Source organism: Oculina patagonica, chromosome 5, assembly GCF_052425735.1.
Source record: "Oculina patagonica isolate OP01 chromosome 5, crgOcupat, whole genome shotgun sequence".
Classification (NCBI taxonomy): Eukaryota; Metazoa; Cnidaria; class Anthozoa; order Scleractinia; family Oculinidae; genus Oculina; species Oculina patagonica.
The window spans coordinates 14,465,910-14,482,778 of record NC_135762.1 but is presented as its reverse complement, the minus strand read 5'-3'; the positions used below and the strand labels follow the sequence as shown (position 1 = coordinate 14,482,778).

At 38.5% G+C, this 16,869-nt stretch overlaps 1 pseudogene across 1 annotated transcript; it reads right to left on the bottom strand.

Moving 5' to 3' along the window:
- Nucleotides 1–191: 191 nt before the first annotated feature.
- LOC144655683 (galanin receptor 2b-like) lies at nt 192–8,731 on the bottom strand (annotated as a pseudogene). Its single transcript, XR_013571171.1, has 2 exons — nt 8,620–8,731; nt 192–1,509 (listed from the first exon to the last, which is right to left on the bottom strand). The product of XR_013571171.1 is annotated as a galanin receptor 2b-like (transcript).
- Between the last annotated feature and the right edge of the window lie 8,138 nt (nt 8,732–16,869).

Here is a 16,869-nt window from a genome sequence, read left to right as displayed (position 1 = left end):
GGCCTGGTTCCAGGGAGAGAGGCCGGGGCAGGGGCAGAGGCAGAGGCAGAGGCAGAGGCAGAGGCAGAGGCAGAGGCAGAGGCAGAGGCAGAGGCAGAGGCAGAGGCAGAGGCAGAGGCAGAGGCAGAGGCAGAGGCAGAGGCAGAGGCAGAGGCAGAGGCAGAGGCAGAGGCAGAGGCAGAGGCAGAGGCAGAGGCAGAGGCAGAGGCAGAGGCAGAGGCAGAGGTAGAGGCAGAGGCAGACTAAGTATTTTTCGTCCAGCAATTCTTTAATTTCTTGCTTAGTCGAAGAAGCGAATCGACGAGCAATTTATACTACTGCTCTGGAAACAATGCATTGCAAGCGCAACCTAAAGACTATTTACTTATTTGCTAGCAGATTAGCAAACTGTAGATTGCGCTGATTCCCACAATTAGCTGTGGGCTCTTAGCCAAGAAATGTTAGGAAATGTTGTTTCAACTGTCATAATTTTGTGTCCATACAAGATGAACTCTTCCTCTGTGAAATCGCATGAGCCGGTTTTAGAATTTTACGAATACGATGCATAAAAGTGAAGCAGATACATGGATTCACTACGCAATGGCACAACGAAAACAGGATGGCAAACTGACCAAAAATTGTAAAGCCTAGACTACACTGTGGGATTGAGCTTGAAAAGTAAAGCTGAAGAAACTAAAGGGCAAGAAAAGGCAACCAGCACAAGGCAAAGGCCAAAGCGATCGCCATAGACATCTTAAGCAGCTTTTTATTTCTTTTGATGCGTTGTTGATTGGCGATGGAAGTACGAAAAGGCACCAACTTGTCACTTCTGAGCTTTGCCAAAGTTATAGTCTGCAAAATGGACACCGCCACCAGTGGCACAATCAAAACAGTAACGAGTAACGAAGTGTAGTAGCGCATGTGTTAACTCGTGATTAAAGGCCGGCTCCCAGTTTGTGATACAAAGAGTTTCCCCATTTACTGTCTCCAATTTGAAGGTGTAGAAATATGGGGAGTGAATTGCCATCGCCAAGATCCAAGTGAAAAAGTTGAGAAGCTGGCGGTTTCTGACAGTGATTAGAAGGTATTTTCTTGGGAATACAACGGCGACGAACCTATCAGCGGCAGTTAAAAGCAAGGATAGTGTAGACACAGCAATAGAAACATCCGTGACGAAAGCACAGATCTTACAGAGGAACGATCCAATCCATCCATGGACAAGAAATGTCGTCGAGCCGTTGATTTGAACCGCAATCTCACGAGGAAAGTGAACTATGGAAAAATAGAGATCTGAAGCAGCTATGTTTGCTATCATGTGGCCCATCTTGATATTTGATCTAAGGGACGCGTAGATAAGCAGGGAATTTCCCATGAGAGAGGCAATCATAAGGACACTATAGATAGTAGCATAGCTTATCATGACGGCTACAAAATCAATGGGCAGCAAACACTTTCCATTTGCGCCGTTATCAGTGCTGACAGAGTTTGTTGAGCTGTTGTTGGCGAACATCATAATCGAACGGCAGCAACCTGCGGATATAGGCAAGTTCGATGGATTAGCGAAACTGCAACAGAGATGTTGTTTTTAAAACTTCTCGTCGATTTGTATTATGATACTCAGCACTAAGTGCCGTTGAATTTAGCAGACAAGACGGATAAAACGTTGGGGCATCATATATGCTCGTGTAACACTGTAGCCAATATAACAGAAGTATGGCTGTGGAAGTCTTATAAAAAGGACATCTTCATGATTGACAACATGATATTGAACTCGTATAAGCTGTTTGGTTGAACTTGATCTTATTTCTTTTTTACGATTTAAATTTGTTACATTTCTGTGAATTTTTTTCTTCTTCTGAGCTGAGTATCATAAAGTAAAAGAAAAGCGGGGAGAAAATGTATTTTAAATTAACCTCGATTATATTTCATACTGTAACGATTTTTTTATTTTATTTATTTATTTTTTTTTCGTTCCTTTCACATTTGAAGATATTTTTCAACTAGCCCTTTTTACGTTTAACTTTTCATATTTGCATAACAATGCTCTTATGCGACAGCGAGGCGAATCCGGGTTCCGGCTGTTAATCATCTTGATTCTCTTCATCTCCAGGGGGCATGTAAGAAAAAAACAGCTGAGGACTGTTTACACTTCTTCAGATTCAGTTTGCCTCAAAGATGGGTTAACGATCGCTATTTTTTCAAATACGGATATAATATCTAAAAGAATACGATCGCACATGTTGCTCTTTATAAAAGGGACAATTTTTCTTGATTTTTGGCTAAAAATACGAAGCATTGTAACTTTTCGACTACAAGACTATTAGACTACTCGCCTGTGTTTTCTATTAACTACACCTCGTTGACTATTCGCTCATATAAAACGAGTGTTCTAATTGTTAAATATGGCTTGGAAGACAAACATTCTTAAAAGGGAGACCTGCATATACACCACCAGTTTCATATCTGTTCAGTCACAACAAAGACCACTATACGATCACTTTGTTGTAAATGTTGAACTTAACTACAATCGTGCACACAATTGTCGAGTCACTTCCCTTTTCCCGACATATTTAAAGTTATAAAGGGTACGCTGCATTTCTATCCTTCCTTCTTCCGTCCTCAATGTTGTTTTCGATCAATAATCAAATCAAGTATACGCGCAACCTTCTGAACGACAGTGTATCTGCGGGATCGGGAAATCAATCGGTGTATTGTTCGCATAATCAGCAAAACGGGTATTAAGATGTTGTTAGTCTTTTTTGTTTGATTTGTTTAACAAATAAATAATAAAACACGACGGTCATTTGAGGACACGAGGGAAATGTAGAAAACATGAGCCGCAGGCGAATGTTTTCTACATTTCTCGAGTGTTCTCAAATGCCCGGAGTGTTTTATGACAGAATAAAACATGGCTTAGGCTTCTTTCTTTGCTTTATGATATAGATTTTAAGACACCGCTAGTGAAGAGCTTTATTAAAAATATGTACAACAAGAGCGAGTAAACGGAGATGAACAGCAGAACATAGTTTACAGGAAGACAAGAAAACTGACACAATTTCATTCAGCCGTTCGACGTAAAATAAGGCTAAGCATTTCAGCAAAGTTTGTTACCTTTTAATCTTGATCTTGCTATTTTGATTTTCAATAAACTTCACCGACTCTGAGTGCAATTTTGTCTCAGCATAATATAGTAGTATCGATGACATTCGTCCTTAGCTTCGTTCGACTTGAACAAGGCGTATAATTTCCAGAAAGGCTATTGCTTCGGATCTTCCCGTAAACCTTGTTTGTTGTCACAATCAAGTTCCAGCATAAATAGACGATTTAAGAGGAGATTTTCGAAGAAAATCTTCGAAAGAAAACTCTGTCGCTCGCTTTCCTTGCGAGTTTCATTCAACTCAAGCAGTGAACACCACGCCACAAATTTTCTCGCCTCACTTCGTTTACATGAAAATGAAATGTCCAGTGGGTTTATACTTTAATAAAACAATTATTCCATTCGCCCTTGTTGGATACGAGTGGTTATAGCCAACGAACAGTCAACGACGCGCGAAGCACTCGAGGAAAACAGACGAAAAACAATAAAACATGATTTTTCTATGTTTTGTACTTTGATAAAACATAGGTTTTTAGCCAGTCAGAGCGCGCGTAAACTCCTATCTATATAATAAAGTCTGATACCTTAGTGTGATAATTAGTTTGATACTTAGTACCGCTGAATGTAAATAGACGAGACAATATAATGGAAGTATGGCTAATTAAACCGACAACGACAATTAATACTGAACCCTTGCAGGCTGTTTTTTGAGTGATGGGAAATTGTGCATCACTTGAAGTTGCAATTATGTATCTTTATATAATTGCTTTCATTGTTGTACCACACTTTTCTTCTTGTGAACTGAGAGACAGATACGAAAGAAGAAAGTATTGTGTAACCAGTTGCTGTGGAACAAAAAATCCTATTTCACATGTTTCCTTCCATGTGTGAACGTATAATAAACTTGTAAACATCTCTGTCATGCCTCTCCTACAAGAATCCCTCTTATGTTTATGATTCTTGGCTCACGAGAAATGAAACAAATCTAAATTGTAAAGAGAAGACAAGTGAATTCAACTAAAGTGTTACACAATTTTCCATCTCTCAAAAAGCAATCGGCAAGAGTTCAGTCAACATCATTTGGCCATCAATTCCCTGTTACTTTGGCTGCTTCTTTATCTTCAGTCCTGCTACTTAGCTACCATTAATAATATACCATTTCTGTACCATTTCCGTCATTTGCAATCTCGACATTTTTTTAGCACTTAGAGACTGTTACTTACAGCAAGGAATCCAGATGTAACAAGAAGCTTGAGAAGCTTGAGAAGCTTAAAATCGGGCGCTTAGTAATTAGCTATTTGTTTTGACTTGAAAGGCAGGGTACAGTACAGTAAAAATCACTGGAAAAACAGTCACTTAAAGCTATTCAGGCGGGGGGGGGGGGGAGGGGGGGCTTTTGAGGCCCGCGCTGACTTTGGACGCTTATAACTTTTTCAAGATTCAACCAAACGCTGCCAAACTTTGCGCGTTTATCTAAAATTTATCTCGCAATAATTTGGTAGGATTAGTTATTGTGCCAGTAACTTGTAACCATGGCAACGTCATTTTGACAGGCTTGTTTTCCCAAATTTGAATTTTTCGTGTTTCTATTTAATAATGAAAATCTGGAATGTTTTCAAGATTTCATTATTACTTAATGACATAATGGTCTCAATTTATAAAAATATATTTCGCACAATACAAAAAACGATTGAAGTGCAGCCTTTTCGCAATACTTAATAAAGGCGGGGTTTTTACCTGAAGACCAATTTCAACGCTTAAGGTGGCTGACGCATTTCAGTATTTTCCAGCCCTTACACTTTAATGGAACAGTATACAACTCCTAATCAGGAAACTACTATTGTCAAGAAAATGATCACAACGTTTTGACCAATGATTAGGTATTTGTTTCATACCATTACTGTAATAGCAACTGGTGAAGAATAGTAGTACTGACCCAAAGTATAAGGGCTGGAAAATACTGAAAACCATTTCAGCCGCGTTTCAAGGAATCCAAAAAAGCTTTACTTATCCCATATATATTTGTTTTGCAGTATTTTGTTAATTTTTGGACGATTTTGAGGGATGTCTGGGAGGCGATAGTTTTTCTCAAAGGATTAGTAAAATTTAGACAAATAAGAAATATTGGAGATTTAATGTGATTTTAAAATTTGAATTTGAAGTTAAAAATTGGTGGACGGACACCAAACAGTCTCCTGATAACCCGGAGTGCTCTTGCGAGGGGGTCAACTGTTTTTCTTCAATCCCTTCTTTAAATCTCTTAAAGTTCCACTCAAATTCAGGTAGAACCCCACCTTAAGTTTTGTTCTTGTGAGAAAACAACAGAAGTCAAAGGTTGCGTGATATAACCAAGCATGGATTTTAATTCTCCCTCCCTTTCCATCTCCTTAGCCTTTCACCTCCACCTGTCCCTCCCTTTCTACTCTCATTCAATTTAATGTTTGTTTAATTTCCTAACCAATTCAGTATCGTACTAATCTGTGCCAAGCAATCAGATAATAACAGAAATTTACCTTAATTTTGATCTCCCATACCAAGACCTTAGAGTATAAACCGCTAATAAAACAAAACACACTTGATATTAATTCTCTGAGGTTATACACCTTGTAGTATTAACGTACTAACGAACTTGATAAAAAACCCCATGTCATACTAAGGATTTTTACTGATCAACATAGAAAATAAGTTCACAATGGTTTGTTCCCAAAACGTTTTTTACTGTACAGAGGGCCTGTATACCGTATTGAAAAATTCAGAACGAACCGACTTCTGCCCGCTACCATGATATCATGTTGAAAAATTAGCTCGTTCGAAACCGTAGCAAAATCGTTAGAGACAGACAAGATACAGCCGTTTACTGGCAGTCTTTGAAAATCCTGAATTTCGTCAAAATGAGCCAAAATAAAGTTTTAAAATTTCCTTTATCAATATGGTTCTTATCTTTTTATTCAATTCTATGAACTGCTTTTATGCAGTACTGTCCACAAAGATTTCAATTTCCTCAAAGTTTTGGGACAAATGGATACAAAATATTTCGTGCAGAATGTAATTTGATTAAGCGAATGTTTTCACGTCTATAAATACTTCAAGCAGCGAATGAAAAACCGTTTTGTTTTCATCGATGAAAACCACTTTCAAATAGTTAATGCATAAAAAATAACAATCAGATCAGAATACAATAATTATTAATGTAAGGTCTCGCTATTATGTCTCGGCAGAGATACTTCTTTTTTGCAAGTTCAAATGTATGCAAATTTCGTGTGAAATGTAATTCGATTCCATTGTCTTGTTTACAAACTCTTTCTTAAGAAAGTTGTATTTTCGTGAATAAAACCCATTGGCCTGTTTTGTTTTCCTGATCATGTTTGTCTGTGATTTTTACAAAACATGTGGTCCCTTTTTTTCGGAACTTTAAGTTGTACAAAAATTCCTATTTTGAACACAGATGTCACTTCCGGAATTTCTCATCTAAAATTCAATTGGTATTTAATTATAATTATTCGAAGTTTTCATTTTCAAGTCATCTTTTCATTCGATAGCTTTACTGATCTCGTAAAAAATTCCATTCAAGTTCACACCAATACTGTACATTGCCAATGTTTTGCTGACGTCTTGAGAAGTGTCTTACTAACGTCACTAGTCAAATCTAAAATATATCCAAACCAAGTTGTGCAAACATTCTACTTTTTGTGACAGGCGACTTTGACGCCCAACTGTGCGGAAATGAAAATCGACATACTTCTTGCTAAATATATAAAAAAATAGTTTTAAAGTGGAGTCCGCCTCAAAAAAAATGTACCGCCAGATCACACTGCTATTTGTAGAAACCAGCAAAGCGTCTAGTTTCAAAGTTTCCCACAAAAACATTGCGTGACATGAATGACGTTACCCCTTTTATTTACCAAAATAGCTTCAACTTGTCAAAGCAACTACAGTTTCACAATGGTGATTATTAGTACCTTACCCTTAAGCTTTTTTCTCTGTCCTCCCGCCGAAGCAAAGAAGAGAACCAGATTGCAGATTAGCCCAAAAGTCGACCTACAACGATTTACTGTCAAAACTGAAATGAACCCGATTGGCCCAGGCTATCCCTGTCATTTTTAGCCGACAGGAGACTATCGTCTAGGACGACCAAAGGGTAAACTATAAATCGGCCACGCCCGATTAAAAAGTGTCTAGCGGATGTTGCGTTTAGTTTTGGGCTGACTGCCAGTTGTCCGGCTGGCCTCAAGCAGGATAAGGCGACGAGACTGCTGAATGGTAAAGTGAGCAGTTAAGCGAACTGTTCAGCGAAGGAGTAAGCTTTCGAATGTCTCAACGGCTGAGATTATACGTATATTGAAAAAAAAACCGGTTTTGCCAATGTACAACCTTACCGCCCCGGCACACAAAATCGTCATAATAAATTTTCCACCAAAATTGTCTGCGTATCCAGAAAAAAAAAATAGAGCTTTTTTGCTAAGAACTAAAACAAAAAATAGACGTAATTGAATTTTGAATTAATCGATTATTACCGTAATTTTATCGTGATGGATGACGTTTTTGATAGTTTTAACACCGCTCACTTTCGAAAGAGTCACGTTCTTCTCGTATAAACGCTTACATGAATAATGAAGACGAAATCCATCAGGAAATCGAGTAATATTAATTAATGTTTAACAAAAATCTAGAACTAGAATAATTTAAATCCTATTAAGTTATTTTCTACCTTTTTTTGAAGCTGAAGATGTAAGTGATTATCGTAAGTGATAACGCCAACAACAAATTGTTATCAAAGGCCTTAAAAAATGAATTTTAATATAGCTATTTTATAAAATCGTTTATGCGCGATTTAATGAGATTCAGAAGAACTTGTTTTCTCGTATCGAGACTTTGGCCTGCCTGTGTTGTGACTTCTATATAATGACAGAACGGACAAAAATAATTTACTTATTTGCGTGTAGTGACTAAATGATGCAAACACTGTTGCCTTGTAGTGACAGATTGAATTAAATATGTTACCATTTTTATTGTGAGGTTCGAATGCTTGCCCCTTCGCTAAACTGGCCTTCGCTCAGTTATTCGCTTCACCTTCGTTCATCATCTTGTTAAAATAGCGCATCGTACGCCATTTTTCATAAACAACAGCGCAAAGCAGGAAACAAATCGATCTACTAACTCCTCTCATATTGAAATTCAGCGCTTCTCCCAAGGTATGATGAGAGAGATAAGCATGACGTTATACGGAAAACGGCAAACGCAAGCTTGCTTTTCATTTTGTTTTCTTTTTATCGAACTCTAAAACCAATTTTTCTTAAAAATAGGGAAAAAATCATACATTCACGAAAAACACAAAACTACTCATTTCTGTGTATAAACGCCAAACGGCAGACAGCAGAAGTTAAATTTTTGCCATTCGCGTGAAAAATAAACGTCATGCTTAATCTCTCTAATGACGGACGTGTAGTGCAAACCGCCCTTAAAAGTTTTGATTCAAATGGTAGCGTAGCAGTAAAAATGTTAGCAACAAGTCAAAATAACTCACAAAAAGTTGAAAATATTACCTTCTCTTGACTTTAAATTTGATACTTGCCGAAACTTAGTCGATCTTATTTGAATTAAACGAAAAGCAATATTTTGCGTGCGTTAACACGATGGATATGTTAGAGAATCGCGTCCAGTTGTTTGTTCATCGCAACTTTTTAATTAACAATTTTGTTCCAAAAACGGAAACTAAGTAACATATTGAATAGAATTTGGCAAGCGTGTCAAATAAAGATGTTTGCTGTCTTCAATTGTGATGCTCTTTAAAAAAAACAGCTGAGTAATTTTCCCATAGTGGTGAGGAATTAAATTATACAATAGCTGGAGCCCAAAGGTTCCCCCAAAAAAGAGTACACATTGCTTTTCAAAATATTTCTTAGAAGTGCGTTATTAGGGAAACTTTCACTTAAAAAACATAATGTTTCTGGAAAAAAAGTCAGACACTTTTTTTTCTGGGAAACATTATTTCCTTCTGCATACACAATAGAGTACACATTGCTTTTCAAAATATTTCTTAGGTGCGCGTTAACTTCGTGATGATGAGATAGAATTTCCATCAAACTTCAACTTACAGGTAAGTCTCGTTTAATTTTTCAATTCTATCCCATCATCCTCAGTGTAGGGATCCCATGAGATGTTGAGAGACAGCATTTGTGAACCCAAAAAAGGGAAACTCAACAAGTTTAATGGCAAAAAACTGCTGTACAGTGAAAAATTACTGATTCTTGGTAATCAAAAAATTACAACACAGGCACTGAAGCGTTTAGAACAGTAGTAGCGTAATCTCCTTGTTTGTGCACCTCCTTCTGATAATACTGAGCGAAGGTGCAGTGGCTGGACCAGCCTGCTGTTCGGAAAATGGTTCCCAGAGGGACACTTGCCTGAGATGCATCAGAGCTAGATGCTGCCCTAATACTGTGTGGTTTAAATCGGGTCAGATCAACCCCTGCTAGGCCTAAAGTAGTTTTGACCCAACGAGAAACTGTATCCTTACTGACTGGCCTATGTGGTCTTACAAAACTAATGAATAAATTTGTAATTTGACCCCGGAGAGGTTTCGTCCGGGATAAATATTCCCTAACAACTGTAACAGGACAGAGTTGTTGATCAGGAGAATAAGCTGGAAATTCAAGTTCATGGAGATGATAACCTGGTCTTGTTTGTTTCAACTTATCTCCAATAGAAATTTTAACAACAGAATCACTAATCACCATATTGCGAATATCAAATAAATGAACAGTTTGTATCCTCTGGGCTGAAAGAAGAGTTAACAAAGTCACAGTCTTGAAAGTTAACATTTTGAGGTCTAGTTTTTCAACTGGGGATTGACTTTTTAAGAATTTCAGCAACAAAGCTGGGTCCCATGTAGCTGTGTATCGTGGAAGAGAAGGCTTCTCTTGAAAAACCCCTTTCATAAATTGTTTAGTGAGGGGCAGTTCTCCAAATGAAACTCCAGCTTGAGAAGGTAAAACTTGAGACAACGCAGATCTGGCAGTATTTAAAGCACTGTAGCCTAAGCCCTGTTCGAACAGTTCAGCCAAGAAATCCAGAGCTGTTACGGGAGACACTGAGCAGGGATCCAAAGCCCTTTTGCTGCAAAAACTGTACCACTTCTTGAGATATGTCTGGTATTGTTTTTGAGTGGTTCCTCTCCAGGATTTGAGGATAACTGCTGAAGCTTTCTCTGATACTCCTCTTGCTCGCAGTGAATCCCGGACAACTTGCATGCCATTAGCTTTAACTTCCTGTGTAGAGGGTGCCTCATTTGAGCATCGGTTGGAAGGGTTAGTACTTGGGGGTAACAAGGTAGAAGAAGAGGATGGTCGACAAGCATCCGTAGCAGACGTGGAAACCAGATCTGAGTGGTCCAAATTGGAACAACAATTATGCCGCAGGATTGATCCTGTTCGGTCTTCTGCAGAACCCTGTTGATAACAGCAAAAGGAGGAAAAGCATAAAAATTTTCTTCCTTCCAGCTTATTGAAAAAGCATCAATTGCAAAAGCTTCTGGATCTGGTTTCCATGAGACGAAAGGTCTCAATTGGAAATTGAGTCTTGAGGCAAAAAGATCTATTGATGGTTTTCCCCAGTGAGAATATATCCTCTCAAAAACTTTTGGGTCAAGTTTCCATTCAGTGTCTTGGTAGACTTTTCTTGATTCTGTGTCAGCTATGACATTAAGTTTCCCTGGGATATGGCCTGCAGTAATCCATAGATTTCTTTCAATACACCAAAGCCATAGATTTCTTGCTAGCTGATTGCATGCTATGGTTCTACCATCCATGTTATTAATATAAGCAATGGCTGTAGTATTGTCAATCATTGCTTTAATTTGACAATCTCTCAGGTTAGCACAGAAGGTTTTAAGTGTGAGAAAACAAGCCAAAATCTCAAGATAGTTAATGTGGTTGGTCTGTTCTTCCTCTGAAAAAGGACCCCCAGTAGACACCTCATTCATAACACCACCCCAACCGGTCAAAGACGCGTCAGAGTAAACAGTGACACTAGGGTTGCCATGAGAGACCGGTTTGAAGGCAGTGTGTATGTGTGTTATCCACCATTCTAAGTCAGATTTTGAGATGGGACAGGGTCATTAAAGCATCAAAATTCCCTTTCCTAGCCTTTAAGGCCATTGTTTTGTCAAGTTCTAACTGTCTATAAAAAAGTTGACCATGCATGACACCGGGAAAGCTAGAGACCATAATACCAATCAGTTCAGAAACTTCCCTTATTGAGGGTGACTGCTTTTGCAGTACTGCCTTGGCGTTTGTAACCAATTTAGTAGCTTTCTCGGTTGTCAAGGTGACTGTCATGTTGACATAATTCAAAATAAAACCCAGGAATGTTAAAAACTGGGTTGGTTGGAAAACGGATTTTTTGTGATTCAGAATGAATCCCAGATCGCTAAACAGCTTGACAGTGACAGCCACACTGGTCTCACAGTCCTCAAAGGTACCTCCCTGGAGATAGGAGTCATCAATGTAACCCACATTTTCTTGCCCTTGTGATCACAATGTAGCATAAACTGGTTTAAGTATTTTTGTAAATATTCTAGGTGCACTACTCAAACCATTAGGAAGGCAGGTAAACTGAAAGGGTTGATTTTTCCAAATGAATCTCAGGTATTTTCTATGACTTTCACTGACTGAGACAGAATAATAAGCATCTTTTAAATCAATGGAAGCCATAAAGCAGTTTGGGGTCATGAGAGTAATGGCATTTTTTAGGTTCTCCATTTTGAAATGATGATATTCTACTGATTCATTTAGTTGTTTCAAATTAAGAATAAGCCTGTGAGAGCCATCTTTCTTTGGCCGTATAAGTGCATAGCCTTTTCAATGATACCCCTTTCAAGAAAACTTTTGATTTGTTCATCAATAACCTTTACCTCAGATGGGTTAACTTTGTACTGGCTTGGTACAAAATGTTGAGTAGGGTTCTCATTAAAATCAATTGTGACCCCTCTGCCAACTGTGTACTCACAGCTTCACTCACAGCTCCTTCTGAATCATAAATCTTTGACAGCTCGGCAAGGAAATCGTCCTCACCTTCTGCTGACTTCTCGGGCGTTTCCGCCATCTCGGCTGTGACTGCAGCGAGCTTGTCGCATGCTTCGTCCACTGAGTCAGTGGTGTCCTCTTCCTCGTGCTCATCATCCTCCGAATCGTATCGATCACTAAGTTCGTCCCTTTTCCTTTTTCGGGATCCACTGGTCGCAGCGGATTTCGTAAATTCTTTTACAGTCGCTGCCATAGAGTTAATCGCCGTTCCAAGCGATGATAGAGATGCCGACTGATCCTCCTGAAGTTGTTTAAGGACTTCCATAACAGCATCATGTTTGCTGTTCGATTGGGCACGAGGTTTGCTAGCAGAGGATTTCGGCAACGTGGCCTTCTGTTTTGACCTGCTCCCCGTAGAAACCGGTGGTTTGGGTGCAGTTTCATTAGTTTTCGGCTCACCCCGTGGGTTGACCGATAAGTCAGTGGCCGATAAGTAGTCAAAAAGACGTTCATCTTCGCTGTTTTCGGCCATTGGTAATTTAGGCGCGAAACAGAACAAACACGGTGTGATTGTCACTGGACGCAGAGAAAACCGGAAAACCCGTGGTTTCCGGTGTGCCTCGTGGTATGCGAGGGCAAAGCTCCTCCAAATATCCACATAAAAGGGAAAAATATTCGATTTTTCCCGATAATTTGAAGAGATAAATTCGTACACGTTTGCTCTCGAAGCGGGAAAGGACGTGCATTGAATTCTGGGATTGGATGGTGCAATCTCATGGGATCCCTACACTGAGGATGATGGGATAGAATTATACCTGGCTTGTGCCTGTTTATCTATTCACGGTGTAGCATGATCTTATCGGCCAGACATTGTGTTTGCATTGTCATGTGCCATTTATGTGTTACGCACCGTTGTGTGAATAATTTTGATCACACACACTTACTATTATTATTGTTAGAATTATTATTAATATCATTATTATTATTACTGTGTGAATGACTGTGATCACACACACGTATTATTATTATTATCGTTTTAGGTTCTTCATACCTCAGTCTGTCATGTTCCGTGTTCGGTTATTTATACCGTCACGACATGTACTTATTTATTGGGGCGATGATTTATATCTCCCATTTTATCATGCTTTGTGTTTGGGCTATTTATGCCCTGCCGGCATGTTGTTTATAAATTGGAGTTATTTATACTCCATTTTTTGTCAGGTTTTTCAAGTCTAGGTTAATTATACCTGGCTTGTGCCTGTTTATCTATTCACGGTGTAGCATGATCTTATCGGCCAGGCATTGTGTTTGCATTGTCATGTGCCATTCATGTGTTACGCACCGTTGTGTGAATAATTGTGATCACACACACTTATTAATATCATTATTATTATTACTGTTTGAATGATTGTTATCACACACTCACTTATTATTATTATTATTATTATTATTTTTATTATTATTAGTATTAATTAAAATTCCTAAAGGACTGGGTCTTATCCATTATTCTAGAGAACTTTAAGGCATAACTTTACCCAGTTTTCGGGCCTTTTCTAATGTGGTTATTTTGATTGACATCACCCCCACTACCTGTACCATCACCATCTTCTTTATGGTCAGAGGCCTTGCTAGTCGAGGAGGGTATTGGAACAAATTCTTGATGCATTTGTTTTTTTCAATAAATGGGGTTTTTGTTCCTAATTGGTGTCGTTAGGTTAATCTAAGTTTTTACAAGTTTCTTTTCATTACAGTAACAAGGTTTTGAGAATACGGCTCTGTGCCCTCCATTTAGAGTTTATTAGAATTCCAATGTAAGAATTCCAATTCGCTGTTTTCACCGTTCCCATAATACATCTTGTTTACCCCCCAAAATTTTTGCATAAGCATTGTTTTCAATTTCTCTTGGGATTTACAGTGACGTGCAATCGTCCCCAGAGAAATTGAAAACAATGCTTATGCAAAAATTTTGGGGGATTATTTAAATAAAACAAGATGTATTATGGGATCGTGAAAAAAGCGAATACACCTAACTTTATTTTTTAATAATTGCTAAGAGAAATTCTTGCAATATCAACTTTATAATACATCCACTAATAGCCTCAAAGGTTCATCAGCTTATTTGCTATGCAAAGCACGTCATTAGCATTTTCTTTCCCTGCTTGTCAGCTCATTAATTTGAAGAGCTAGTCAACTACCTCATAATTTCTGTAAGTGATGTACAACATGTACATGTATGTTGACCTTTCGGAAAGTGCAGGTACAATAATTTTTATACAATTATACAGTTCTCAATGTTGAGAATATCAGCATAAAAGGATGCTTAAATGCTTAAACATCATTTGAGCAGCATATCAGGCACAATCTGATGGATTTTATAGTTATAATAAGTATACCTCAGCTTCTGTTTGTGATACCCTGTCCTTAAATCCCCCAAAGTTTTTTCCTTTCATTTGATATCTTTGTATGATAAATATGAGGGTAGGTTCTATAAATTATTGCCTTTTAAACCAATGTTATAAAGTAAAAAAAAAAAAAAAAAAAAAAAAAAAAAGTCTGTGCAGTTGGTTAGATATTTCTTGCCTTATAACACCAAAATATTGTACTTATTTTGGTTCATCCAAGGTGTCAAAATTAAATTACCATTATGTTAACTGGTAAACTTAATTCCTGAGATATATGTACTGTTAGGCTAAAAAACTGTCCTCATGGCGTACATATATACATGTACTGACATTTTAGGACCTTTGATGACATTTAATGGTCTCATTTGGTTGTTTCCCTTGTGATATTTAGCTATCATTTTAGGCCAACTACCCATTTTGGAGGTTTCTATTATAAGGTTTACAGGTTTCTTCAGCTCTGGTCAATGTACCTCCAGTTATTCATTTTCTTAATGGACAGTTCTTCCTGCTGAGCTGCATTTATTTGCCTTGCACCTGGGTTATATATACCCTTTACCGCATGTACCTATTTATTAGAGTGATTATTTTAATACCCCATTTTCTCATGCTTTTATGTTTGGGCTATTTTTGCCCTGCCAACATGTTGCTTTTAAATTTGAGGTTACATGTATTTGTGCCTCAGTTTATCATGTTCCGTGTTCGGGCTTTCTATACCCTCTCGGCATGTACTTATTTATTGGGGTTAAATTACCGTGATTGTAACTGGTAAACTTCATTCATGAGATACTATACTGTTAGGGTAAAACCTGTTTTCGTGGAGTACATATATGAAGATATTTTAGAACCTGTGATGACATTTAATTGTCTCATTTGGTTGTTTCGCTTGTGATGTTTAGCTATTATTTTAGGCCTACTACCCACTTGGAGGTTTTTATTTATTAGCTTAACAGGTTTCTTCCGCTCCAGACGGATGAACAGTTCGTCTTGCTGACCTGTATTTATTTGCCTTGTACCTGATGTTCCTCAAAAGTCACTCAAGAGCCTGTCGACACTGATGCGCCGACCATTGCCTCTCCGAGACGAGGATGCCGATGATGATGATTGACAATGTTCCTCAGCCCTTCAGGAAGTTATGTACATTGGTTTTCCTGCTACAGCCAGTGCAGCATTTAACGGTTTCTCCTAAGGAGTCCAGCCATAGATCATAAAGGTCCTAACTAGTTTATCAAACCATGTGCGCAGGGGCCACTTGGCGTTAAACTGGTGAACATTTTTTTTTTTTCAGTTTTTGTAATATAGTAGGCCTGAACTGTCACACAATGGCCATCAGTCTGAGTTAGATTTGTTCTGTTTGGTTATATAATTTACTAGGTTGGAAGCACTTGCGCAGGGGCCAAATGTTTCCTATTCTTGAGAATAACTTTAAATATTAGCAAACTTTGACAGTTCATGTAGGTCATAATTAGTTTATCAAACCATGTCACAGGGCACAGAGGAGTCAAGTTTGTCCGCAATTCAAAATCTCTACGGTGCAAAACGACCTTCAAAGCGATCGTGTAAGCGTACGTGGTCATGCGATACTTGTTTGCAGATCGTCTGGTGATATCGTATTCTGACAATGGTCGCCTGGGGTGAAAAAATCGTCGCCCTTCGGGCGACGATTTTTTTTCGGAAAGCGAAGCTTTCCGACGAGGCACGAAGTGCCGAGAAGAAAAAGAGACAAGGGACGAAACATTATACCACGTGATCGGCTCGATGTCACCCGAAGCATACTGGTGGCGGAAACGGAAGTCGTGTGTAGATCCATGCTGTGACAGATGAAATCAACCGTTACTAATCCGAAATTCAAAACAACAACTGATCTTTCGACCGGCGGTAAGATTCAAAATATGAATAGTGCTCTCCGGGAAAAGCGAAATTAACCAGACGAGGTACAACGCAATCCGAAGAAATTGAAAGTGGAAAACAAGGTTTTCTCTTCAAAGTGCTAAGTTACTTGTGAAACACATTACGGTATTGCAACATCACATGTCTCGTGACGCATTTCCGCCACCAGTATCCTCCGGTCCACATTGTACGAAAACAAATTTTTAACTGCCTAAAACTCGTCCCCCGAAATACAGCTTAAACGACTTGTTTGAAGATTTTCTTACAGTGTATGGGGAGACAATACTAGTCTTAAACCACATGTTAAAAATGAGATCGTTCCGTTTGATTTTGAGCGAGTAACGAGGGATCGGAATTTCGCCTCAAATCGCTTTCGTCCCTTGCTTTCTTTCTTACTGCTGGTCTCTCTGGTAACGCCCACAAACATTGTTGTCTGCGGATGTCGCATGAGGGTACGAATACGATATCATCAGACCAGACG